The sequence below is a fragment of the Rhineura floridana genome, chromosome 10 (genome assembly GCF_030035675.1).
Source record: "Rhineura floridana isolate rRhiFlo1 chromosome 10, rRhiFlo1.hap2, whole genome shotgun sequence".
Classification (NCBI taxonomy): Eukaryota; Metazoa; Chordata; class Lepidosauria; order Squamata; family Rhineuridae; genus Rhineura; species Rhineura floridana.
The window spans coordinates 7,899,312-7,926,114 of NC_084489.1; the positions used below are offsets into that span (position 1 = coordinate 7,899,312).

General features: G+C 41.0%; 1 protein-coding gene across 4 annotated transcripts in view; it reads left to right on the forward strand.

Annotated features, from left to right (window-relative positions):
- GLI3 (GLI family zinc finger 3) overlaps window positions 1-26,803 on the forward strand; it is a 438,381-nt gene that overhangs the window by 38,341 nt on the left and 373,237 nt on the right. Inside the window, exon 1 of one of the 4 annotated variants that reach the window (XM_061585987.1) lies at window positions 24,826-24,915. The exons of the other annotated variants lie outside the window; for them this stretch is intronic. The gene's annotated coding sequence lies outside the window, so the exon portion shown is untranslated. Of the gene's footprint in view, window positions 1-24,825; window positions 24,916-26,803 lie in introns of those variants that run through there. 4 annotated transcript variants of the gene reach the window in all.

The following is a 26,803-nucleotide window of genomic DNA, read 5'->3' on the forward strand; positions in this document are numbered from 1 at the left end:
AGGGGTCTTAGCCACTATGCCACATGAACCATATTATAGTAGTCTGCAGTGCAAATTAATAATCAAGGATGGAGCACTGCCACCCTTACAAATGGCTCTGCACAGACAGAAATAAACAGATTTCTCATAGGTTCTCAACTGAGGGATAAATCACATGGTGCTTTTTGTTAAGGTAAAGTCATCACAAAATGAATTTCCCTCATCCATTTCATGTAATGAATATTTTTTAGAAATGCGCCCACATACAGAGACAGCTGGTGTTTATCATCTTGGAGATCCTGCTAGCTGTCAAACCTTTCCCCAGATTAGCCCGCCCAGTTCTCACGCATGTGGTCCCCATGTGTTTGCATACAGGAATCCTCCTTTTGGACACCAAAGAAAAGACATGGTAAATATTCTATGATCAGTCCTTTCTGTAATGTGTGAAGCAGCCCTTGGTAATATGAGAAAGCTACCTGCCAGTGTGGAGCAGAAGACTTTTTTTCTAGATTGAGACAGTTAACATGGAAATTCTATATATGCTTACTCAGAAGTAAGCTCAGGAATGTATATGTGCAGAGTTGCAGCCTCAAAATATTAGCTAAATCCTCAGTCAGTGTAACTTAATAAGTGATTGAGTAATTGGCCAGGATCCTAAGAAATGTGGAACTAGTTACTGGAGACCATACTACATAGCAAGCTGCTTTTGAAACAGAGAGTTTTCAAACCACTTTATGATATGGCATAATAGCTGTAGGTGTATGTCGACTGATGAAAGAAAAATCTTTAAAAAAAACTACCATGGTACAGCAAGTCTTTTTGTGTGAGTGTAAGCTCTTTGGATCTTGGCCAATATACTTATTTTTATTTACACCAACTAAGATTTAGAGTTGCTCGGTATGAATTTCCCTTAAGAATCCAGTCTTGTACCTATTGGCCACAATACTCATACAACTACATGCCTGAAGGCATATGTAAAGCTCTTGGTGAGTGCACTCTGCTGTAGTTGTGCCTGACACCTGTGTAATCAGGAATATGGTTAACAAGGATATTAATTACCTTTGGGGAGGTGTGAATTTGAATTCATTCATGCATATGTAGCAGCCCTAGACTTTCAGAGGAAAGATGATTTGTACTGGTAAGACATTATTAGTATAGAAGTGTTTGACACGTTTTTCCTGCAACAAGACTGAAATGTGGTTTTAGGTTTGGGGACTTACTCCAAGTTTAACCAAATGATGAAATTACTCAAGTGATAGGACTAAAGAAAGTCCTACACGCAGTGCATAGTTAAACTATGGATTTTGCTTCCACAAGATGTGGTGATAGCCACCAATGTAGATGGCTTTAAAAGGGAATTAGATAAATGGCTACTAGTTATGATGGCCTTATACTACCTCCAGTATTAGAACCTCTGAATACCAGTTGCAGGAGAATAGCATCAGGAAAGGGCTATCATCTTCATATCCTGCTTTTAAATATTCCAGAAGCATCTGGTTAACTATGGTGGAAAACTAGGTGCTGGACTTGATAGGTCTTTGGTCTGATCCAGCAGGGCTCTTTTTATGTTCTTTGTTAATAAACCTGCTTCCAAGAAGCATTGAATTATACACTTCTTTATTTGTGGGAGCAATTCCTACATACTGTCATCAGACTGGATGACTGCAGGTCTGTGATTATTCTAGTTTATAGGGAAAACAAATTAATGATGGAAAGTTTAATCATGTAATCCCATGTGTTTGGACTTATGTGCTCCATCATTATAATAACTAAGGCAAAACCTAAAGTAAAGCATATATTTAAGTTTCTTCTACTGAAATTCATGGGATCTAAAAGTGTTTAAACTTTTTAAATGGATGGGTTCCTATGATATGTTCCTCATAGCTAATAATATGGTGACAGGCATTAGGCTGCAATCCTAGCAGATTTACAAAAAAAAAATCATCAAACTAACAAAGTCCTAACATCTCTAAAAAACAGGAGCAGCAAACCAAAAGCATTAATCTTCCTGGTAAAGGGCAGTCCCCAGAAAAATGTCACTAAGAGCAGGGGTGGGGGGCAAGGCAGGTGGAAAAGCATGCCCCTTGATGGTTCCAGCACAGTCTTATCCCTGCAGCAGTATGTCTCAGTCTGCAGCTCCTCCTGATAAGGCCCAGGCAGAGGGGTGGGGCAAGGCAGGTGGAAATACTTGCCCCTTGATGGTCCCAGCACAGTCTCATCCCTGCAGCAACACGACTCAGCCTGCAGCTCCTCCTGATAAGGCCCAGGCAGAGGGGTGGGGCAAGGCAGGTGGAAATGCTTGCCCCTTGATGGTCCCAGCACAGTCTCATCCCTGCAGCAGCACCTCTCAGCCTGCAGCTCCAGTTTAATCAATTGGTAAAGGAAGGGATGGTTAGTCAACTAAAAATTCTCAGGTTTTGGCAGTCTTGATATTAAGGGTATGGTAAAATACTTACTGACCTCATGTAAAGGTAGAATGTGCTACAGGTAACTTAATACCTCTTGTGGCACTCTGATATGGATTCATAACAATATTAAAATGATCTCTGCCTATGAGGACAAGACTGTGTTGCTGTTGTACTCTTTAAACATGTGCCACAGCTTACATGTGAAAATGTATTGACTATACAATTATGTGCAGGAGTCCTTTGTTTTCCTAATGGAATAGGATCCCATGTGGGTTTTCGTGTTTGGAAGCCTGAGTAGGACAAAGTGTGATCCCATAGGGATTTTGTTCCATAAGCAGTGCCCTTCCTAGCAAGTGTGTAAGAGGGTCCTGGAATCATGTGGCCATCTAGCAAAACTGTACTAAAAAAGAATGATGTCAGTATTTTATGCATTTCCAAAGACAGAAAATTAATATTTCCTTTCATATTTCCACAGCTCTTTAATTTCTGCAGCAAATGTTGGCACACTGACTGATTCATTTTACATAAATGAAAGTTCTGTCTTGCAATTCAGTTTGCATATCTGCCGTGCGATATCAGTGTAGATCTATGCCAGCTGATAAAAATATGTCCTGGGCAAATATATAGCACTCTTTTTAAAAATTAAGACAAACAAATTGTAGCTATTTACTGGAAGGCTTGGTCACACAAAATGTGTCTGATTTCTTTTTGATAGCGGCGGTAACGCAGCAGAAGCTCTGCTCACGGCCGGAGTTTGATTCCAATGAAAGGAGGAAGTCGAATCTCCGGTAAAAGGGGTCGAGGTCCACTCAGCCTTCCATCCATCCGTGGTCGGTAAAATGAGTACCCGGCATATGCTGGGGGGTAAAGAAAAGCCAGGGATGGAACTGGCAATCCCACCCCATATATACGGTCTGCCTAGTAAATGTCGCAAGATGTCACCCTAACAGTCGGAAACGACTCGCACTACAAGTGCGGGGACACTTTTACCTTTACCTTAAACGACTACTGTCATATTTGCTAAATAAGTCCTTGCATGCATCTTTTAGCAGCACCCCATAAACCTGTCTGGATTTTAAAACATGTACAGGAATACCCCGCTATATGGACCTTCACTTTACGGACACTCGCAAGTACGGACATACTTACAGTAGCACCATTCCCCTGTTTACATACTTCTCTTCGCAAGAACGGACACTTAACCTTTGGTTGTGGCCTGTTCTTTTGGCGGGGGGTGGAAAGAGACGTGACTGCGGGACCATGAATCAGCTGGGAGGCGTGATCGCCATCAGCTGAGAGGCGCGGCAGCGCAGCAGCAGTGGCTTTAGCGCGGGGCTTTGAGGCTCCGCGTGAAAGAGAGGTGGCACAGTGGCGGCGCAAGTGAGAAAAGGTAGTGCTTCACTTTAAGTACATTTTCGGTTTACGTACTCGCTCTGGACCCATTGGGTACGTTAATGCGGGGTATTCCTGTATCAATGGATGTTAGTCATTGGAGTTTAATGGAATCTTTATGTTCAAAGACACTATATTTCTGATTGCCAGACAATGAGGACAAGTGATGGTAGGTAATCTCTATCATGTTAGTTTTGTGAGCTTCCAGAGGCACCAGCCTGTCCAGTATTGGAGACAGAACACAGGGTTAGATGGATCGATCTATTCAGCATTTGTTTTTATTTATTTCAGATTTGTATCTCTTCCCCTTCCATTTCAGCAGTAAGTATATAAGGAATATAATGGATTAAAATACATTATGTTCGGGGAAAAACACAGCAGTAAATAATAATAAAAATCTCCAAGGGAAATAAAAGAGATTATGCTAAAAACATGTTGAAATAATAAAGAAGTCTTCTAAACGCAATGGATTACCACTGGAAAGGGTTTATAAGACTGATTTTCTCAGGTAGGGAGTTCCGCATTCTCATCATTTATTTGTTTATTTGTTTATTTATTACATTTAGATACCACCCCATAGCCAAAGCTCTCTGGGCAGTTTACAATAATTAAACACATTGAACATTAAAAACAAATAAACAATTTTAAAAACCATACAAAATTTAAAACCAAGAAACACAGATAAACCAGGTAAAAGACCTGAGGTGACAGCTCAGCACATGCTGTTAGAATGCCTGGGAGAAAAGGAAAGTCTTGATCTGGTGCCGAAAAGATAACAATGTTGGTGCCAGGTGAACTTCATCGGGGAGATCATTCCATAATTTGGAGCCCACGACTGAAAAGGCCCTTTCCCTTGTTGCCATCCTCCAAGCTTTCCTTGGAGTAGGCACCCGGAGAAGGGCCTTTGATGTTGAGTGTAGTGTACGGGTGGGTTCGTGTCAGGAGAGGCGTTTTGTCAGGTGTTGTGGTCCCAAGCTGTGTAAGGCTTTATAGGTTAAAACCAGCACCTTGAATCGAGCTCGGAAACATATAGGCAGCCAATGCAAGCGGGCCAGAATCGGTTTTATATGTTCGAACCGTCTGGTCCCTGTTACCAATCTGGCTGCTGCATTTTGCACAAGCTGCAGTTTCTGAACTGTCTTCAAAGGCAGCCCCACGTAGAGCGCATTGCAGTAATCTAATTTGGTGGTTACCAGAGTGTGGACAACTGAAGCCAGGCTATCCCTGTCCAGATAGGGGCTCAGCTGTGCCACCAACTGAAGTTGATAGAAGGCACTCCGTGCCACTGAGGAATGGAATATTTGCTACCAGCCTATAGTTATTAATATTTTCTGGGTCCAGGGAAGATTTCCCATGTTCCCCTCAATTGTGCTTCTGATGATAGAGGGACATGCAGAAAGACTTGACCTCCTCACCTGAGTGAACAGTAGGGGTTAGATATGAGAAATTATCCTTTACATATCTTGGTCCTGAGCTGTTTAGGGCTTTAAAGCCCTTTAAATTGTGTTTAAAAATGAACTGGCAGCCGTTGTGGCTGGTATAAGAGAGGAATCTCATACTCCAAAAACTGTCTTATTCTTCAGCTCAGGAGACTATAGCATGCCTGCGTGCATGTCCTGGAGATTATATTCAAGAGATGCCACCAACGTAGGGGTGCCTGGAATCTCTCATAGGGAGCACAGCAGGCAGTATCCCTTGTTGTTCAGTTGTGTGATCAATCCCGACCGAAAAGCTCCTATAGAAGGCAGGGAGGATCACCTGACCCACTTTGTCCTGTTGTTGTTAAGAGCCTTCCTTGCTGATCTGGCTGGTTTCCATATTGGTTCATTCCTTTGGGCAGAGAACAAATTCCTGCACCAATTTCCCAAAGCCCTTTAAACTCTCAAGAGGATGGTACAGGCAGGCCCCGAGTATACGGCAGGTTCCGTTCTGGACCCCTGCCATAAAGCGGAAATTGCTGTAAAGCGGAACCCCATTGAGTATAATGAGGCGCATTGCGTGAAAATGATGTGAAAATGCCGCAAAAGCGGCAAAAACTGCTTTAAAACGGGGAACGAAAGCTGCTGCGTTAGCGGAATGCCAGGAAGCAAAGCACCGGTACGCGGGGCCCTACTGTATATGGGGATAAATGAGAACAAAACTCTCCAAAACATTTCGCAGCACATGCAACCCCCCTAGATTAATGCTGGTATGAGTAGAATTCAGGAGTTTGAGAGTCTTCAAATAATGAGTAATTCTGAGTAAGTGCATTTCTCATACATATAAACCCATTAATACCCTGGAGTTCCAGTTTCTTGAAAATCTGGGTATGCCAAATCGTATGCCCTTGTAGAATATTGACATTGCACTTGGCTAGCCACAAACTAAGCTCTATGATTAAAATAGCGCTGTAAGTGTTCAGAAGCTACCAGCATTTCCAGTGTAAAGTGTTAATTTCAGTTACCATTAAAATTTACTCCAGGCTGAAACTTGTATAAAAGAATGAATGCTGACATTAGTTAGAAGTTTGAAAACATGCACACACAAATTTGTCATCTTTTTAAAAAAATTAAAGTATGCTTACAATATTTTTAATTGCCCCTATTGGGTAATGGGAAGCCATTAAAGGTTGCTTTACTGAAATTTGAATGAACTTTTGTAGATTGTTGTTATTGCTAATATTTGCTTCTTTTTTGCTCTTCTTTAGCTTTATGGCAGAGGAAAAAGTTCACTTGTTTTGAACTTTAATATCTTGATATCTCAGATTTAACTGCATCATAGCAGCCTACACTCATACTAACGGGCAAAGACTGCCATGCTTTGAAGGTATCTTGATCATCTGGGAATAAGGTGGTCTATAAATGTTCAGTTCAGTCTTATTGAACTAAAAAAAGGTAGCAGGTATGGATACAAACACGGCAGCAAACAGAGATGAGGGAAGAAGAAAGGGCCAAGGAAAAGAAAGGTAGGGCATAGTCAGTTGGAAAGGAAAGATGAGACAGGGCTTCACCTGCCAACCCATTTGGCTGCAGCCCATCTTTATGGCCACATTGTCATAAACATAGCATTGGGAGAATGCTTTTTGCCCCCTGTAGTTAATTCTATGGTGTGCCATAGAGCACTATTTTATCCCCAGTGCTTTTTAATATCTATATGAAGCAACTGGGAGCAGTCATTAGGAGTTTTGAGGCAAGGTGCCATCTGTATGCTGATGACACTCAGCTCTATCTTTCCATAACATATGACACAGGAGAGGAAAAATAAGCTGAGCTTGAATCCTGGCAAGATGGAGGCATTGTGGGTGAGTGGCCCCTGTGTCAGAAATTGGTCAGTTGCCTGCCCTAGACTGGGTTGCACTTCCCTTGAAGGATCAGGTATGCAGTCTGAGGGTGTTTCTAGTATCCTGCTTTGTCACTGGAGGCCCAGGTAGCCTCAGTGGCTAGAATCATCTTTTACCAGCTGTACCTAGTACAACAGCTACGACTGTTCTTGGACAGGTGAGTTTGACCATAGTAATTCTGCATTGGTGGCTTCAAGATTGGATTACTGCAAAGCATTCTATGTGGGGCTTCCCTTGCAGTTCAGCTGGAAACTGCAGTTAGTGCGGAATGCTGACAGGAGTGAGACTCTGTCAGCATATAACACCTCTGCTCAGACATCTGTGCTAGTGGACCATTTCTTAATGGGCCAAGTTCAAGGTTTTACTATTGGTATATAAAGCCCTTAACAGCTTGGGATCAATTTACTTGTGGCATTGCCTTACCTCTTGATTATCCACTCAACCAATTCAATCTGCAGAACTGGCACTGTTATTGGAGCCACATAATAATCATTCTGCACTTGTAAGAAATTCTTTTCGTGAGGCAGCACCTATGCTTTGGAACTCCCTGCCTATGGCTTAAACATTTTTGTTTAGGCATAAGAACATAAGAATAGTCTGCTGGATCAGGCCAATGGGCCAGATAGTCCAGCATCCTGTTCTCACAGTGGCCAAACAATAGCCCATGGGAAACTCACAAGCAGGACTTGAGTGCAAAGCATTCTCCCCTCCTGCATTTTCCAGCGACCAGTATTTGGAAATATAATGCCTCTCTCAAGGAAGCAGAGCATAGCCATCATGGCTAGTAGCCATTGATAGCCTTTTCCTCCATGGCTTTGTTTAATTCTCTTTTAAATCCATCCATCACTGGCCATCACTGCCTCTGGTGGGAGTGAATTCCATAGTTTAACTATGCACAGTGTGAAAGAGACCTTTCTTTTTTCTGTCCTGAATCTTCCAACATTCAGCTTCATTGGATGTCCATGAGTTCTAGTCCTATGAGAGGGAGAAAAACATTTCTCTATCCACTTTTTCCATGCTGTGCATAATTTTATAAGCTTCTGTCATGTTACTTCTTACTCTTTTCTCTAAACTAAAAAGCCCCAATGCTGCAATCTTTCCTCATAGGGGAGTTGCTCCATCCCCTTCATCTTTTTGATTGCCCTTTTCTGAACCTTTTCCAGCTCTACAACATCCTTTTTGGGTTAAGGTGAACAGAACTGTTAACAGTTTTCCAAATGTGGCCACACCATACATTTATTTACCGGCATTATGATATTGGCAGGTTTTTTACAATACCTTTCCTAATGATCCCTAGGATGGCATCACACTGCCGCACACTTGGTCGACATCTTTGTTGAATTATCCACTACGACTCCCAAGATCTTGTTCCTGGTCAGTCACCGCCAGTTCAGACTCCATGAGCCTATCTGTGAAATTAAGATTTTTTGCTCCAGTATGCATAACTTTACACTTGCTTAAATTGAACTGCATTTGCCATTTTATCACCCATCCACTCAGGTTGGAAAGGTCGTTTTGGAGCTCTTCACAATCCCATTCTGTTTAATAACCCTGAACAATTTAGTATTATCAGCAAACTTGGCTACCTCACTACACATCCCTGACTCTAGATCGTTTATGAACAAGTTAAAAAGCATAGGTTCCAATGCTGAACCTTGCTACAGCCCTCTATTGGGAGAACTGTCCATTTATTCCTACTCTCTGCTTCTTAACCAATTCCCGATCCATAAGAGGACCTTTCCTCTTACTCCATGACTGCTAAGCTTACTCAGGAGTCTTTGGTGAAGTACCATGTTGAAAGCTTATTGAAAGTCCAAGTACACTATGTCCACTGGATCATCTCTGTATGCTTTTTGACACTCTCAAAGACCTAATTGGTTAGTAAGACAGGATTTACCGTTGCAGAAGCCATGGTGGTTCTGCTGCAGCCAGGCTTGCTGGTCTATATGCTTGGTTATTTTATCTTTACAATATTTGCTCCCATTTTCCTGGGATGGATTTAAGACAGGTGTTAAGTTAACTGGCCTGTAATTTTTGGGATCCACTCTGGATCTCTGTCCAGCCATGTAGATGTTGATGAGTTTTAATCTCTTTTTAGTTCTGATATTAATAGTCTTTTAAATGTTTTTAATTGCTTGTTTTCACTGATAATTTTAATATTTCTTGTAAACCACTGAGAGGTTCTATTACAATCAAGGGCTATATAAATTTTGTTAAATAAAATAAATAAACAAAATATAGCCTGAAATGCATAAGACACAGAATAAGAATTGGAGCTAGTTGTTCCTTGCAGAATTAGTACATTTTTCAAAAGGTTTGCCTCTTATATACACAAAATTTGGACATATTAGACCTACTTGCATTTTGCTTTTTTCCATTAACTTATGATCTCTTTGCTGTATTTGTGACCTTCCTCACACCTTAAAAGTCTGCTTACAAGCCTTGTTGGGGATAATGAGTCAGAGTGAATTCACAGCATTTTGGCATTTCATTTCACTGCGCTACTGTCAACTTTTGTATGGTTGCCATGCTTTGTCCCCAGTCCCCCCCCTGAATCGCAGGCTTGGTTATTCTAAAATAATAAACAAATGGTTAAATCAGCACAGTTGCACCCATATCTCTAGTACTGAGGGAGGATATGTACCCCCTTCCCCCTTTTAAACTGTTGCACACACTGTAGGTATTATATGAAAACTTCTTCAGTTGTTTGACAGACTACTACTTTTCGGGTGGGTATGTTTTGTCTCGTTTTTGACCCATGAACTCATTGCTAGTGTAATCTGATATCCCTTATTAACCTATTATTCTGTCTTAAAGGATGAAAAAAAGAAAGAATGAAGGCTAATTATAAACATATGTAGGTTGTGGCCTTTGACTACCTTTATCAGAATCAGACAGTTATTGAGAACACACTTTAATGTGATAGAAAGCAGAAATGAAGATAGAGGAATAAAAGGGAGGAATATCATTTGTCCATTTTGGTCTTTTAAGAAGAGGAGCCGTTTTGAGAATTGTTAGGAAAAAATATTCAGTGGAACTTTGCTTCATAGCAATAACCTTTGTTGTCCTTTCCATATATACATCTAAATTCACTAATAGGCAAAACACCTTGCGGTTTAAGAATGTACCTATAGCCTACAGATATTTCTATCCAACTTTAAAAAGCAGGGAAATTAGGCAGCTATAGTGAATGCACCAGGGGAGGAGGAGACCTGACCTCTTCTCTGAGATATTGTACTGCCCTACAGACGTTACCAAATTCTTCTAAGCTAAACAGGAAGTGGATTAGACTGTGAAAGACCAACCCAAATTGTGTTTGCATTTCGACAAATTTGTAGGGCGATCCAATATCTCAGAGAGGAGGTCAGGTCTTCTGCTCCCCTGGTGCATTCAGTATAGCTGCTCAATTTCCCTGCTTTTTAAAGTTTGAGGGGAGGAGGAGGAGGGGTAGGGCAGAGGGGAGGAGGGGGATGGGGCAGGCAGGAGTGGGAGGGGAGGAGATGGACAGGTTTGATCATTTGCATGTTTGTTGAGTTCAGTGGAATTTACTCTCATACAATCATGCTTAGGATAGGTAAAACTGACTGGGGGAAGGGAGGGAGGGCTAGAGTGGGCATGGGAGGAGGAAGAAGGAAGAGGAGAGGGGAAAGGCAGGTCTGATCATTTGCATGCTTATTGAGTTCAATGGGATTTACTCCTATGCAATCATAGGAAAAACTGACCATGGGGGAGGAGGAGACCGGGGGTGGGGGGGGAAGAGGAAGGAGCGTATTGGAGGGGGGCAAAGGAAGGGGGAGGGGAGGGCAGGTTTGATCATTTGCATGCTTATACAGTTCAATGGTATTTACTTCCGTGCAATCATGCTTAAAATAGGTAAAACTGACTATGGGGAGGAGGAAGGGGAGGGGGAGGAAGGGATTGGAAGGGGATGGGGATGGGGGGAGGGGCAAAGGAAGGGGGAGGGAAGGGGCAAGAGGGAGGGGATAGGAGAGAGGAGAAGGGAGGATGGATGGGTTTGATCATTTGCATACTTTTTGAGTTCAATGGGATTTATTTCTGTGCAAACTTGCTTGAAAATGGAAATGGACTGCCTTCAAGTCGATCCCGACTTACAGCAACCCTATGGATAGGGTTTTCATGGTAAACGGTATTCAGAAGTGGTTTTACCATTGCCTTCCTCTGAGGCTGAGAGGCAGTGACTGGCCCAAGGTCACCCAGTGAGCTTTATGGCTGTGTGGGGATTCAAACCCTGGTCTCCCAGGTCGTAGTCCAACACTGACCTGGGGCAGGGGTAGGGAGGGCAGGAGGAAGGGGAGGAGATTGGGTGGGTGGGCGCTGGGCAGAGGGGAAGCCCATTTCCTTTCCAAAAGGCAAACATTGTGAAAAGAATCATTGCTTTTCAGCATTTCCCCCACCTTTTTATTCTACAACAGGCACATGTAGTCTCCCATCCAAACTGAAACCAAAGCTTTCCCTGGCCATGTCCACAACAGGCATTTATTTCACTTTGGAGAGTCATGGCTTCTCTCAAAGAATCCTGGGAAGTGTAGTTAGTGAAGGGTGCTGAGAGTTGGTAGGAGGCGCCCTGTTCCCCTCACAGACCTTCAGTCAGAGTGGCTGACTGTTAAACCAGTCTGGCCACTGGAGCTCTGTCAGTGGAACAGGAGTCTCCTCTCAGCACCCTTCACAAACTACCCTTCCCAGGATTCTCTGAGGGAAGCCATGACTGTCTCAAGTGGGATCAAAGTCTGGTGTGGGTATGGCCCCCTGATTAAGCAGGCCAAGCAGCTGGGAGTCTGGCTTTTAGAACACTGACAGTTGGTTCTTACTGAACATGTGTGACACTATCAGTTCAATGCAATTTTTTTAAAATTACTTAAAAATCAGCCAGGCATGTTTTGAAGTTTTAAACTGCAGAAGATGAAGGTCAGAGTATGGGGTCAGTAATAGGATTGCAGGTACTCTGCGAACCTGTCTGATTTTTAATGAATTTTGACAGATTATGAGAACTCTGACAGAAAAATGTCCAAAAGGGATGTGGGTTTCTTTTCTCTCTTTTTCGGCTTTGAACTGTCTGTTCTCTTTGACTGTTCTGTGTATCACCATGAAAATTGAGAGGGTTGTTAAGCAAGCGTTTCTGAGTTCAGGACTATAAGTTTTGTAAGGTTCTGTTTTGAAATGAGCTTATGGGAACCATCAGAATTGCATGGGGGTATTTTCAATTTAACATTGCGGAATGCGAAAAATCCACGCTGGCTATGCACAATTCTTGCTTTCAAGCAAACAAGAGGATAGGTATTAATTACATTAACCCTCTCTTTTTCAAGGGTGGTGGTGGCAGCGGCTCCTAGTTAAAGTAAGATATTTGGTGCCCTGGTGTGAAGTCAGAGTTCAAAGGAGGCTGCTAGTTATCAGATATTTGCCTGTGGTGTTAATGGGTCTGACTATAGAATCCTGAGGTTAGTAGGGACCAGCCCAGACATTCAGGTAGCAAAAGCCCGCATTCAGTCAGAAAGGGAGCAGGCCTTGGAATGCAATATGCATGCCACTGGTCTTCAGCTTGGATATTGTCAATATGGATGTACAGGCCATTGATCGTTTCGACTTTTGAAAGAAGTGGAAATTAGATGAATTGTTTGTGCATTTTTTTGGTTATTTTCTTGAATCGCACATTATGTACGGTGTATAGTGATAAAGTGTACGCAATGAATCATAAGGCGTGTCTCTTTAGCAGCATTGCTAAAGTGTACTGAATTTTGAAATGTGAGATGTTTTAGGCCAGAACCAGATCTGACAACACTCACAGGGCTGCTGTGGAAAATGGCAGCAGCATGTCTTATTGTCCCTCTACAATGTCTGCTGCAACCTACCCATGCCCCTGACATCACAGAATTATGCATTTGCCTGTCAGCAGCAGGCAGTGCTGTGGAGAAAGGAACACTGTGATGTGAGAATACATAAGTTTCTACAAGATCTTATGGATGTGGAGGGGGAGACTAAAGGTAGGCGTTTGTTTTCTGTGGAAGGAAACTATGTCTCCCTCATAACGTCTTGTTCTAGTCTTAGTGTGTTGGTTAAAAAGATTAAAATATATCTCCTTTGGGAGGAAGTTGGAATATAAATTTAATAATAAATAAATAATTTAAATTATATATTTTGGTAATATTCCAAAGATAATCCCTAGATTCTTTGGAAATAGTTCATGCTTTTTGTTTTCTCACTATCTTGCTATGTAATGCTTGTTCATTTATAGTAAAGCAATGCCATTTGGTTCATTCTGAGAAATGGAAATGATTTTGGCGGAGACCAAGTAGGAGTTTGAGTGCTCAGTACTTCAAATCTGGTGTGAGCTTGGTTTGCTCTGCAAAATTCAGGCTCTGTCCTTCTGTATATAATGTAAAATAATATACGCTTCCAGGCATAGATGCAGTTGTGATTGAAACTTGCAGAATGAGGCTCTTTTTTCTTGTATCCCAATGTTTATTTATTTGATAAGCAAACACTTGTTTATTTTAAGGATATGAAGGCAGTCCATTTTCATTTTCATATATTTTATGTATTAATTTTAATTGAGACTACTGCACTTTTAATGAAAGTTTGGGTACTTTGTTTTATTCTGCTGTGGTCTGTAGACTAATGCAATAAGTTCTATTCTATTCTATCTGGGGGTCTAGCTCTTCATCTGCTTGGCAAGTTATTTCTAAATCACCATCCTCCTCTTTGTTGGCCTTGAACAGTGTAGAATATAACAAGCATCACCCTCAAATATGGAAATATTTCTAAGATTAGGAGTAGGACATTAGGGTTGCCAGGCTCAGGGCCTGGGAATGATTCTGTATCTAAGAAAAGAGACAATTCAGCCAAGTGCAGGTTGTCAGTGCAGTGGGTTGTGTTGATAAAAGCATCAGTACTCAGAGTGCACTGCAAATTTAACATTAAGTATTCTTTACTCTCCGAGATAGTTTATAACTGACTGAAAATAGGAATAAAAGTACTTTGAACCTTTTGTGGGCCTACGTTCTGATGGCATTTGACTCTACAATTGTAAAGACTGGTTCAACATGTTAAACTGGTTAATTCTTGTTAAAGTGTTTAATGACACTATAATTTGCACACAACATTATTATTTGCATTCTAATAAAAGAGGTATTCTGTTGTTTTTTGTTCATGGCTCTTTACAGATTTGTTCTTTCATTTTGTATAACCCTGAAGGATATACATCAAACACTTCAAACTATATTGTCCGTAGCCCATTGAAATTCATTGATTTCATCAGGTTGAGTGCTGTTGTCTCTGTGCTAGATTTATAACCATTGTATTTTGATCACAGCCCTGCAGATTTTATATCTGTTATGCCCACATTACAAATGGGAAGTTGAGTCAGGCACAAGTAGGATTTTAACCCAGGTCTTCCAGATCGAAGTTCAAGTCTCTATCCACACATTCGTTGGTTGGTTGCATTCAGGATACCTAGCTCATGTGAACTGGGTCTAGGTTTTAAATAGCTGCACAGCCTTTCCCAACCTTTGGGTCTCCAGATATTGCTGGACTACACTTCCCATAATTGCTGCTCTGAGCTCCTACTGGGAGAAAGGACAGGTTATACATTTAATAAATAAATAAATAATTCCTGACCATTGGCCATGCTTGCTTGGGCTTATGTGAGTTGTAGTCCAGCAACACCAAAGGCTGAGAAAGGCTGAAAGAGGATATTTGCAGACATATGTATTTTCTTCTTATCAGTTACACTTCTGTGTAATTCTCTGCTGCACCACTATCCTTTAAGGGGATATGAACTCTCTCCACAGTAGATGTGTGTATGACTCCAGAATATGGACAGTAGCATATAGGCCCAGTTCAGTTAGTATGCTAAGCAACTTACAAAATGCCTGGCTGTTGCGCTAAACAAACTTGGGAGCCCTTCCTAGTCACATGACAGCAGAGCCAGTGACCATATTCTCTGATATCAGGAAATGTGAGGGGACTACTGGGCTGCGCAACATGAAGATCAGAGAATATATTATCTTTGTGGTTGAGGGAGCTGGAAGAACAGTTCACAAGTGTGGTATATTGAAATGGAAATGGACTGCCTTCAAGTTGATTGTGACTTATAGCGACCCTATGAATAGGGTTTTCATGATAAGCGGTATTCAGAGGGGGTTTACCATTGCCTTCCTCCGAGGCTGAGAGGCAGTGACTTGCCCAAGGTCATCCAGTTTGCTGTGTGGGGATTCGAACCCTGGTCTCCCAGGTTGTAGTTCAGCACCTTAACCACTATACCACACTGCCCCAAATACAGGCAATTTGAAGGCTGGGAACAGAGGGGATTGCTAGCAATATGATATCTGTTTGATGGAGGACGTCCTTTAAAAATTTCTCAATTAGAAAAACGTCTCTCTGGGTTAAGAGTCAACTGATATAAAATCTTACAAGTGTCCTTCTTTATAAACACAATTTAAGAAGCAGAAGGTTTGCTACATTCTTTGGCATCCTATGAAGCTCTGTGTAAACAGGGAACTTCTAGCCAAAAAGGCACTATCTCTATTATTTGAGTTTAAATATGGAAAATAAAATTCGGCACATGAAGTTTGGGCTAAAGAGCTGGGGAAGGAAATCACAGAAGAGGAATGGAGTGATATATAGGTAGGCCCACACTCAAGAGCAACCTTAGCCCTTATCAAAGAAAATGCTTTGAAATTTATACAGCAGTGGCACCTCACTCAGGTCAAACTGAACTACATCAACTCCTCCCTCTCCTGTCTGTGCTGGAGGGGATGCCTGATCCATGGCTCTTTCCTACATTTATGGTAGGACTGTAATAAAGTGAGACAATTCTTGAGTGATGTTTTTCAAATTGCTGGTAAAGTTCTTAAAGCTACAATTATCCCGGATCTGGCCTTGGCAGTTCTTTTCCTTAAAGGGGGTTCCATTGTTCCTCAGATGTCTCTCCTATCCAGATTCCTACTTGCAGCAAGGCTTGAAATAGCCAAAAATTGGAAGAGGGCAGAATATTTATCAATAAAAAATTGGCTTACCAGACTTTGGCAACTTGCAGTACATGAAAAATTAACTCAAGAGTGGAAAAAAAGGTTGGGGGGAGACATCCTCTGATAAAATTACTCCAGTATGGTATCCCTTTTTATGTTATGCTATCGAAGATAGGGCAGCAACTAGACCACCCCCATTAACTTCCTTTTGGTGGGATGTGTACTCTGCTTTTTAATTCTATTATTCTGCTTTCTGGTATTCTATTTTATATGTAAAACTTCTGTTGCTGAATGTACTCTTTTTCTATTTTATATAAAGTGACATGTTTATTGTACTTTGATTATTGTTTTACTTGTTTGTTGTTACATTTACTAGAAATCTCAATAAAACACTATTCACAAAAACAAGTGTGGCATATGCAAATTTGGATTTGCTGTGGTCTTTGCTCCCACAGCTTGAGCCTGGCTCCCCTTGCCTTTGTACTAGCTAGTATGAACTGAACAGTGATTCACTACTTTGTCTCATCACTCCCTCCAGGTGAGCTTTCTGCCTTTTTATTATTTTTTTAAGTGTTGAAGGCATATTTACTCAGTTAAACATACTCTTCCCCTTGAAAAAAATCAAAACAATCAGTTTTTTAAAAAAAGTTGAAAAACCACTTCATGAGGAGAGGAGGGAGGGAAGTTTGCCTATCAGCACTAAACACAGCCAGCTCCTGCTGTAAACACACAGAATCCATTTACCCTGATCTCAGTCAGAGAGAGGGAAGATTGAACATGAATAAGAGTGCTGAGTGCCTGTCTGTAGCAGGCCCACTGCTCAGGGGAGGAACTATAGTTCTGGCTGTGGCACATATTTTGCATGCAGAAGGTCCCAGGTTCAGTCCCTGGCCATTACAGTCCCCAAAATATGGGGTAGCAGGTGTTGGGAAAGACTTCTGCCCGAGTCCCTGGACAGCATTGGACAGGCACAGTAGACAGTGTTGGAATAATTGGATGAACAGTCTGCCATGGTATGTTCCTATGACCAAATTATATAGCAAGCAGTTGTGCGGATCTCAGTGGGACTTACTAGTTTGTAATGATGCTTAGGATTGCTGCCAAAATGTGTTACAGGAATAATACTTTCTTACTAATATACTTACTTTGACATCAGAAAAGTTTATTTGGTGGTCAGTGCATTTGAAATATTACATCTGTGATTATCAAGATTTTACTTTATATTTCTTATGTCTTAAAAACCTTACCTAGTTTGCATATAAATCTTCTCAGTACACAAACTTATGAAAGCATAAATGTAGGCCTAGACTTTACATTGTGAAGGGTTGCATGGTGCAGGAGAGTTGTTACAAATCTAATTGATCAATGCTAGCATTGTTTGTATTCTTTCTTCCAGAATAACCATGTATTTTTAAATCTGCAAAAATGTAGTGGCTAAGATTTCTCCCTTTATTTCTTCTTTTCCTTGCAGGAAATATTGCACAAAAGTTTGTCTCTCAGCCCATGTGAGCCCTGTCGCCCCCCCTTACTTTCTCTCTCCCTCTTTTCCTCTCATGTAACATGCTTGCTCTCCCCTTTTTACTTGCAGAAAGTTGAGTTCCATCCCAATTATTAAATCTTTGGAGACCATTCCCACATGGTTCTGTAAATGGTAGCTTCATCCTGAGTTCTTTCATCTCTTTTCCTGCTCTCCTGGCTTGACAGTTGAAAAGGTCTGACTGCGCCACACAATGGTTTGATTGGTTTCTCTAGGGGAGGCTTTTCCCTGCCTCATCATTCGCCAGGCAGGTGGACCAGAAAGTCTCTTGATTCTTTTGTTGCCTCTCGAAGTCCGAGCTCTTTGACTGAATAAATCCTCCGTCATGGGATAATTTTCTAAAAGGAGGCTGAAAGATGTGAGAGAAAAGCCTCGCTACTTGGGTGCTGAATTAATGAAATAACTGGGCCTTGGAGTTTGCAATTGAAAAATCACCAGGAATGCAATGGGTGGAGTCAGACTTCAGAATGAAAGTCTGTTACATTCCCCCACAACTCTGTTTCCCTCCTCCCCAGGTTAGGAGAGCTTTAAGTGCTCTTACTAAATATGTTGGCTTGTCTAGCATCATTTGGATTTATTTGCATTTGTCCCCATGTTTGCATGGGAAACTAGAGCAGAATAAAAGTGGTTCTGGTGCAAGGCCTAGGTAGTCATTAGATTATAACAAGTGGATGGAAGAGGGTTTCATATGACAGAACTAGGGTTGAGTTAACACAGGGTGAAAAGTAATTTACAGATAGGCTGTCCTCAGCCATCTTTGTAGCCTCTGATAAGGTTTCATTTCAGAATGGATAGGCGACATTTCCACTTATGGGCCTATCCTGCGACACCTGTGATAACAGCTTTTGGATCCTAATTGAAATTGGTTTCAAAATGGATTTTCACTTTTCTCCGTCTGTGGAAAATATTGAAAGGATTCAGGGCTGCCACAGAGAATCCCAGACTTTGGAAAATGGAGCAGGAAGCTGGGATCATCTTTCATAACAATGTCGATGATATGACAGTCTTGTTATCTGTCTTATTAATGAAATCATTGATCATCTGATGAGGGAGATAATAAACGGCAGTTTGCTGCCATTCAGGAAGCTCAATTAGATTAATTAAAAAATATTGAGGGGTGGAAAGGGTGGAGAAAACCAGAGGATAAAACTTAAAACATGGAAGATCTATTTATGTTCTTCTTCACCCATGAAGATGTGCTCAAATTTTGGGTGTTAGATTGCAAAACGTACAGAAGCTTTCAAAGTTTAGAAATACGTAGTAAGGAGTGCTATAACAGCACAGAATAATAACTGTTAGGGAAACCTGAGACACATCCTTGGGAAAGTATCTCCCTATTACTACAGTGGAATTATAAGCATTAATTGTTGAAGTATAATTATTATTGTTTGTGATGACTCTTAACTAATACAATTCCTGTACAAGTGTTAGGCCTAGTTCTCACTGAAATGGTAAACCTGTGTCTGGTCCATAGCACTCTTGACTATGGCTTGGGGTTTATGTGAGTGAATGCTCCACTATGTAAGAATATTAGCATGCAAAAAATTAGCATGTCAGTTCCTCTTCCTGATATGCTGGCATTCCACATGCACAGTTATTATTTTGCGTTCAGTCATGTGAGCTCCAACCTGCAGTCGGAACTGATACAGCTGAAACAAAGGTTTTTCTTCTCAGTGAGAGCTAGGCTTAATTTATTTGTTTATTACATTTATACCCCACCTTTCTTTTCATGAAACCCAAGGCAGCTTACTTGTGGTTCCCAGGCGGTCTCCCATCCAGGCACTGACCAGACCTGACCCTGCTTAGCTGGCCTTATGTGCCTTCAGACCATTATGTGCCTGAGACCTTTACTGAAGCTTAATGGTTATTTATATAAATGTCCATATTTTTAGTGATCCATATAGTCCCTTTAGGGCAGTGATTCTCAAACGGTGCGCCCAGGCACACTGGTGCGCCCTAAGAGGTGGCTAGGTGTGCCTCAAATATTATGAAAGTATACTTTAAAAATGAGAAGAAACCCATTTGTATAGGGTAAGTAATAGTTTTCTATAGTTATTTTTATTCATAGTTTAAAATATATTAATATATTTTTAATTTAATATACGAAGTGCGCCAGAAAATGTTTATATGTGTTACAGTGTGCTGCGAACCAAAAAAGTTTGAGAACCACTGCTTTAAGGGCATAGAGATGTGTATTTGTGTCATACGCCTCTCTTCACCCTTCCAGAGCAGTTCCTTGCACTGTGTTAGGAGATGCTATGAGTATAAGGAGTGGTTCGTCAAGTGATGTAGATGCCACCACTGGAGGGAGGAGACTCACTAAAGCCCTGCTACATGCACCTGACTTGGAACATAGCCTTCTGCATCTATAATGCAGTACACATTTGTAATGTACAGGATTCAGCTGGAGAGAGGAAAAAATGGATGTAAAGTCATAAGAATAGGAGACGTCAATGAATGAGAATTAACCCAATATTAAAAACAAAATTAGAGGCTTGTAGAGTACAGAAATAACAATAGGCTGTTTTGTATGTAGATTCTTTGGGAAAGGGTCTGAATACCTTTAGGAAACTCTAATATTTATTTGGTGACCAGCTTGTACTGTCTTTTATTTCACTATGAATTAAACCCTAGGAGGAAAACACCTCACAGCAAACATGGGTCAGTTCATGCCCCATTCTAGGCTTGAAAGAGGAGACGTGATCAAAGGCTTTACTGATGTCACTGATCTTTGACCGACTGATTAGAAACAGAAGTTGTTGAGGATTTTGCAAGACAGCTTTTCTTATCACTTCAAATCAATTAGCGCTTACCACTAGGGTTTGATTTCAACGATTGCCTAAAAATGAAATCTATGGCTGACCGAGTATTTTTTAAACTTTTCCATTGAATTATATATATCTATTAAAATATTAAATGTGTAAAGCATACATCCTTTGTTTTGGCCATTGTTGGAAGGCTGCATAGCAGTACCAGTTAGCTGCTTTCAACCTGCCTCACTGCCTTTGCTTATCCTTTGTGGTTTTTTTTTAAAAAAGTTTGATTTGGCAATTCCATGTTTACTCATATTTAAAGGTAACATTAAAATTTTTGGGGTGGTGATCTTTCATTGAGGGAGCAAGCACTTAGTTTCACTGTAAAGTTTATATAAGGATTTAGGATGGAATATTGTGTATTAGATCATGATAAATTCCAGCACCTTCCCATATTAATTTATTTACCTAATATTTTGCCTTCTCATTCAGTGGATTCACACAAGGTTTCTAACAATCATAAAATTCATACGAGACAATACTGAGATAATATTTAATGCATCATTCCGCAAAGATATACACATAAACAACAGAAGATCAGAAGGGGAAGTTTAGTGACAGAGCATATACTTTATATGCAGAAGGTCTCAGGTTCAATCCCTGGTATTAGTGTAGACTAGCCTTCCCCATTCTGGTGTCCTTTAGATGTTTTGGATTACAATGCCCAATAATCCCTGCTTGTTTAATCAGTGGTGAGGTATGATGGGAGTTGTAGTCCAAAACATCTGAAGAGTGTCCAGTTAGGGAAAGTTGGTGTAGGCAATACTGAACAGTTAGATGGACAAATGTTCTTATTCTGTATAAGACAGCTTCCTGTGTTCCTATCATTTTCCCCTAAAGACCTAGTACAGGCTTCCTCATATGATTTGAACCAACTCCCATCAACCTCAGCCAGCATGACTGGGCCATCTGGGACTGATGGGAGTTGTAGTCCAAAATATATTGAGTGTTCCAGGCTGGGGAATTTCTTAGCCTATTTCTGAACATTCAGGAGGGAGCTAGCAACAGGGGTCTTTCAGAAAAGAGAATTCCACAGCTGGGATGCCTCTATTTTATTTATTTATTTATTAAACTTGTATACTGCCCCATAGCCGAAGCTCTCTGGGCAGTTTACAATGACTAAAAACAAATACAATTTAAAATACATCTTTTAAAAACAATTTAAAACAATTTAAAAATTTAAAACAATATAGAACACATGCTAAAATGCCTGGGAGAAGAGGAAAGTCTTGACCTGGCGTTGGAAAGATAACAGTGTTGGCGCCAGGTGCACCTCGTCAACAACATCATTCCATAATTTGGGGCCACCACTGAGAAGGCCCTCCCTTGTTGCCATTCTCCGAGCTTCCCTCGGAGTAGGCACCCGGAGAAGGGCCTTTGATCTTGAACGTAGTGTATGGGTGGGTTCGTATCGGGAGAGGCGTTCCATCAGGTATTGTGGTCCCAAGCCGTGTAAGGCTTTATAGGTCAATACCACCAGCAGAAAGATCCTGTTGCTTGTGAATGCTAGCTTCCCTTTATCCAGAATGGGTACTTGGGGCATGGCCATATAGAAGATTTCAGTGGCCAAAGACATTAATAAGGGAATAAATGCTCCCTTGGTCAACCTATCCCCAACCATCTAGGTCTTTAAAGGTCACCACCTACCTTGAATTTAGCCTGGAAACAATTGGCAGCAAGTGGAATTCTCTCAATACAGGCATGTGATCTAGGCAACTATAAACTTAAGTTGAATTGCACTGCTATTATGTTGGGGTTGAGGCTGGGCATGTTTTTGTAGGAGTTTCTGGGATAGCTAGTGAATGCTTTAACTCTAAAACACAAAACAACAAAAAGGAAATACATCATGGTGCTTTGATTTTTAATCCGGAGGCTTCTTGAAATCAAACTCTGCAGGCTGGCAAAGTACTGATAATCAACTTATTGTTGGGTCTTGTGTTCTTCTGCTTTTCCTCTTTCCTTTAGAGTCCCACATAATTCTCTGCTTGGCCTTCTAGTATTATCTCTCTATATTTTATCCTTGGGAAGCTTCATTGCATTCATTATCACATATGCTCACGACACCTAGCTCTGCTTCTCTACCCCAGAGCTCTACCTTCATCCAATTCAGTATCTCCAGCTGCTTCTCTGATATTTTTGTATAATTGTATTTTAGAGACCGCCTGAACTCTCATATTCTAGCTCAATTACTGAGATAATTTGCAGGACTTTGGCTTTGGTAGTCCTCAGAGTTGGTGAGGCTCATTTAACATCATCATGAAATTGAGCCTTCAGAGATTTAGCAGGCACTTTCTGTTTTAAGTTTTAAATGCCTGCTGAAAACCGTTCTGTCAGGCTTATGCAGGCAATTAAGAAGGTACCTTTTGCAACAGTTGACCTCTGTTTTTACTGTATTTTTTAATGTTTGTTACTATATAGGTTTTTTAGAAAACCTTGTCAACTGCTTTTATTATTTAAATGAAATAGCAGTATACCATATATTTATAAATAAAATAAATATAAATAATCCCATTTGTTCCCTGACTACTCAGGCCTCCATTTTCCCTTTTCTCTGTTGTTTCCATGTATTTCTTTTAGACTGTAAGCTCCTTGGATTGGGGAACTGTCGTACCTATTATTTGTAAAGCACTATGTACAAAAATGGTAACAGAGCATTCCTAATGAGAGGCTGAGGAGGCATGGAATGGTGAATCCACCACTGCATTGGAAGCCCTGCATTTTGCACTGGCCAGGGAAGAAGGTGGATGGTGGTCGTCGTCCCCCATTTTCACTGTGCCAGGCTGGCATAGCTGAGGGGCCCAAGGATTAGGGTCTTTGGGGGATTCATGGGGCTTTGGAGCAAGCAGATTCAAAGCCACCAGTGCCCCACCCCCCCAAATGCCCTATTTGAGGGCTTTCTTCTGGCTGCTGCTAGCTGGAAGATCACTGACAACAGCTTACTACCTTTTTGGGCAAAGTTGGGGCCTCCAGTTGCAGAGGATCCGTCCCATCCCCAGTGGCGGTCCTCTCAGTTGATGGAGACAAGTGGAGCCGTGTCTGTGCACTATCCTCACCCCTCCCCGCCATCAAAATACAAATACTAATACCTAGAATTTATATAGAACATCTGTTGCACGTTACATCAGTAATACTCATGCACACCTTGATAGAGAAAATCAGCATGAATAGTAAGGTAGCTTCTATTATGCTGGTGTGAAGGGTGAGACTGAAACAGTAGTGGTTTGCCTAAATGAGTTAGTGACTGAAGTGATATTTGAAGCATAGACTTTCCTGTTCTCAGTCTTAGCCACTGGTTGATGGTACACCTTGTACTACTGAAATAGTCCCATTAGACTTGGCTGTAAAAATTCAGCTGCCAGCTGATCTAAGAGACGATAGTTGATTAATCCTATGAGTTGCAGCTGATTAATCAATTACTCTAATGTACATACACTTTCATATGAGTGCAAACAATAGTTTGGAAGAAAAAACACTTGTTTTTAAATGATACATGCATATGTTGTAGCTGGCATTGTCTTAGGAGAGAGAATACCTTCATGTGTGACTGAGAAGTGGATGCCTCTTGTTATGCTTGCCATCTGCAGTTTTTAGAAGTACTTTTATTTTAAAAAAAATTAAAGAGAAAAATCAGCCTAATTGGAATACTTTCTGTAGTTAATCAAAAGTTTATTGTTAACCACTTAATATAACCAGTACATTGATTAAAATTTGCAACCCTCATAAAACAAATTGACTTTGAATTGTACTGGATGTCATTGAGAGCAGCAGTGCAAAAGTAAATAAATGGTTCACTGATTTGGCTTGCTTACTGATTGAACTTGTTAATGATAAACATTTATGTTGGTGAAACATCTCAGCAGTGTGTGTTTTGCTGTTCAAATTGGTGCACAGCTAATCTTACATTTATTTATATTAAAATTATGGCTGCTTTCAGATATGGGTCTTATTATGTTAGTTTAACAGATTAAAATGGTAGCAATTTCTAAAATTCCTGCAAATTTGTTGCATTAAGGAACAGTAGCTTTTTCAGTCGATATACCAGCATTTTGCGTAAACATCTTTCATGTGGTTGCAATGAACAACATCTTGTTTTGAATTGCTGATGCAAGGCTTACAGAGGAAATAAGAATCTGCAGTGCTTGCTTAGGAAATGGAATGTAGCCACATGGGGTAAATCGTCATTTCCTGAGAAAGTTCTGTCCCCCATGCTGTTCAACATCTACATGAAACTGTTGGGTGCGGTCATCCGGAGCTTTGGAGTGCGTTGCCATCAGTGTGCTAATGACACGCAGCTCTATTTCTCCTTTTCATCTTCTTCAGGTGAGGCTGTCAATGTGCTGCGACAATGGACTGGATGAGGACTAATAAACTGAGGTTCAATCCAGACAAGACTGAGATGCTGCTAGTGGGTGCTTCTTCTGACCAGATGGTGGATGTCCAACCTGTCCTGGACGGGGTTGCACTCCCCCTGAAGGAGCAGGTTCGTAGCTTGGGGGTTCTCCTAGAATCATCTCTGTCACTTGAGGCTCAGGTAGCCTCATTGTCACGGAGTGCCTTCTACCAACTTCGGTTGGTGGCCCAACTACGTCCCTATCTGGACAGGGATAACCTGGCTTCAGTTGTCCATGCTCTGGTAACTTCTAAATTAGATTACTGCAATGCACTCTACTTGGGGCTGCCTTTGAGGACAGTTCGAAAACTGCAGCTTGTGCAAAATGCAGCGGCCATATTGGTAACGGACCAGCTGGTCCGAACATATAAAACCGATTCTGGCCCGCTTGCACTGGCTGCCTTTATGTTTCCGAGCTCGATTCAAGGTGCTAGTTTTGACCTATAAAGCCTTACACTGCTTGGGACCACAATACCTGATGGAATGCCTCTCCCGATACGAACCCACCCGTACACTACGTTCAAGATCAAAGGCCCTCCTCCGGGTGCCTACTCTGAGGGAAGCTCGGAGAATGGCAACAAGGGAGAGGGTCTTCTCAGTGGTGGCCCCAAATTATGGAATGATTCATCTCACGAGGTGCGCCTGGCGCCAACACTGTTATCTTCTCGGCGCCAGGACAAAACTTTCCTCTTCTCCCAGGCATTTTAGCATGTGTTCTATATTGTTTTAAATTGTGTTTTAAATAGTTTTTAAAAGATGTATTTTAAATTGTATTTGTTTTTAGTTGTTGTAAACCGCCCAGAGAGCTTCGGCTATGGGGCGGTATACAAGTTTAATAATAAATAAATTAAATACACATGTACACTAGTTCCCCACTACGTAGAGATCTAAGAACTCGTCCCATCTTCATGCAGCCCCTCTCACTTTAGCATCTGACCTTAGTTGTAGAAATACAGGGGAGTGTTTAGGAAATGCTGATGCTGCCGCCCACTCTTATGCAGGAATATCAGTACTATTTTTGTCAGGCAAAAAAAAGTGCACCTAAAAGGGCTGGAATGCACTGCATGTTGGGATGCCTGTCACATGAGTGGCTGCAGCTAGCGAAAATCTCCTGTGATTTTCTGGGTTCGCAAGCTTGCAAACGGATTATTTTTGGTATCATTTATCATGAAAATTTGTGCTAAAGTTGCACTATATTCCACTAGAATTCCAGAACGAGCTTGTACGTCGTGTGAAATATCAAATATAATGCTCAAATTACCAGGTAGGAAATAGTCAGAATAACTGATTAAAGTGCAGTGTGAAAGCAGCCAGAATAAGTCATTTTCTACACTAAAGGGCCCTGCCAAGCAGTGGACAAAAAAGCAGTAAAAATACAATAAAATTAAGCAAAATGACTAACCCAACTTTATTAAAATTTAATTATTTTATCTGATACATTCCAGGATTTAAAATTTTTAACATTATATTGAGGTAACCATGTTTGTTCAGAATTCCTTCTGAATTTAATGGAGGTTGCTCCCAAGTAGTTATGCTTAAGGTCACATTGTTAGAAATGTTAATATTAATTAGACTTTTCAATGTAATTGAGTATGTGCTCTATAGATATTTGTTAGGGTAGTGCTGTCCTCTGTCCTACTGGCCATGCTGTTTCTCTCTCCTTTTTAACTGTTGTGTATTTCAGACCAGGTGGTGACAAGTCTTGTGACTACAGTAGAGGCCATTGAAAGTATGTAGAAGGCTTCCCCCCCCTTCCTTTTTAGTGCTGTCCCATGAACATACCCTAACAATTGGATTAGATACACCTAGAGTTGGGACTGATTGCATCTTGAATGGGAAATTAGAACATCTGTAAAATTCCTTTTTAGATGAATAGAAGCACAAGAAGGAAAAGTTGGATGGAAATCAGAAGAACTGCAAATAGCTATTAAAGTTACTTCCTGAGGTATACCATTGGCTGTAAAAGAAAATTGCCTTG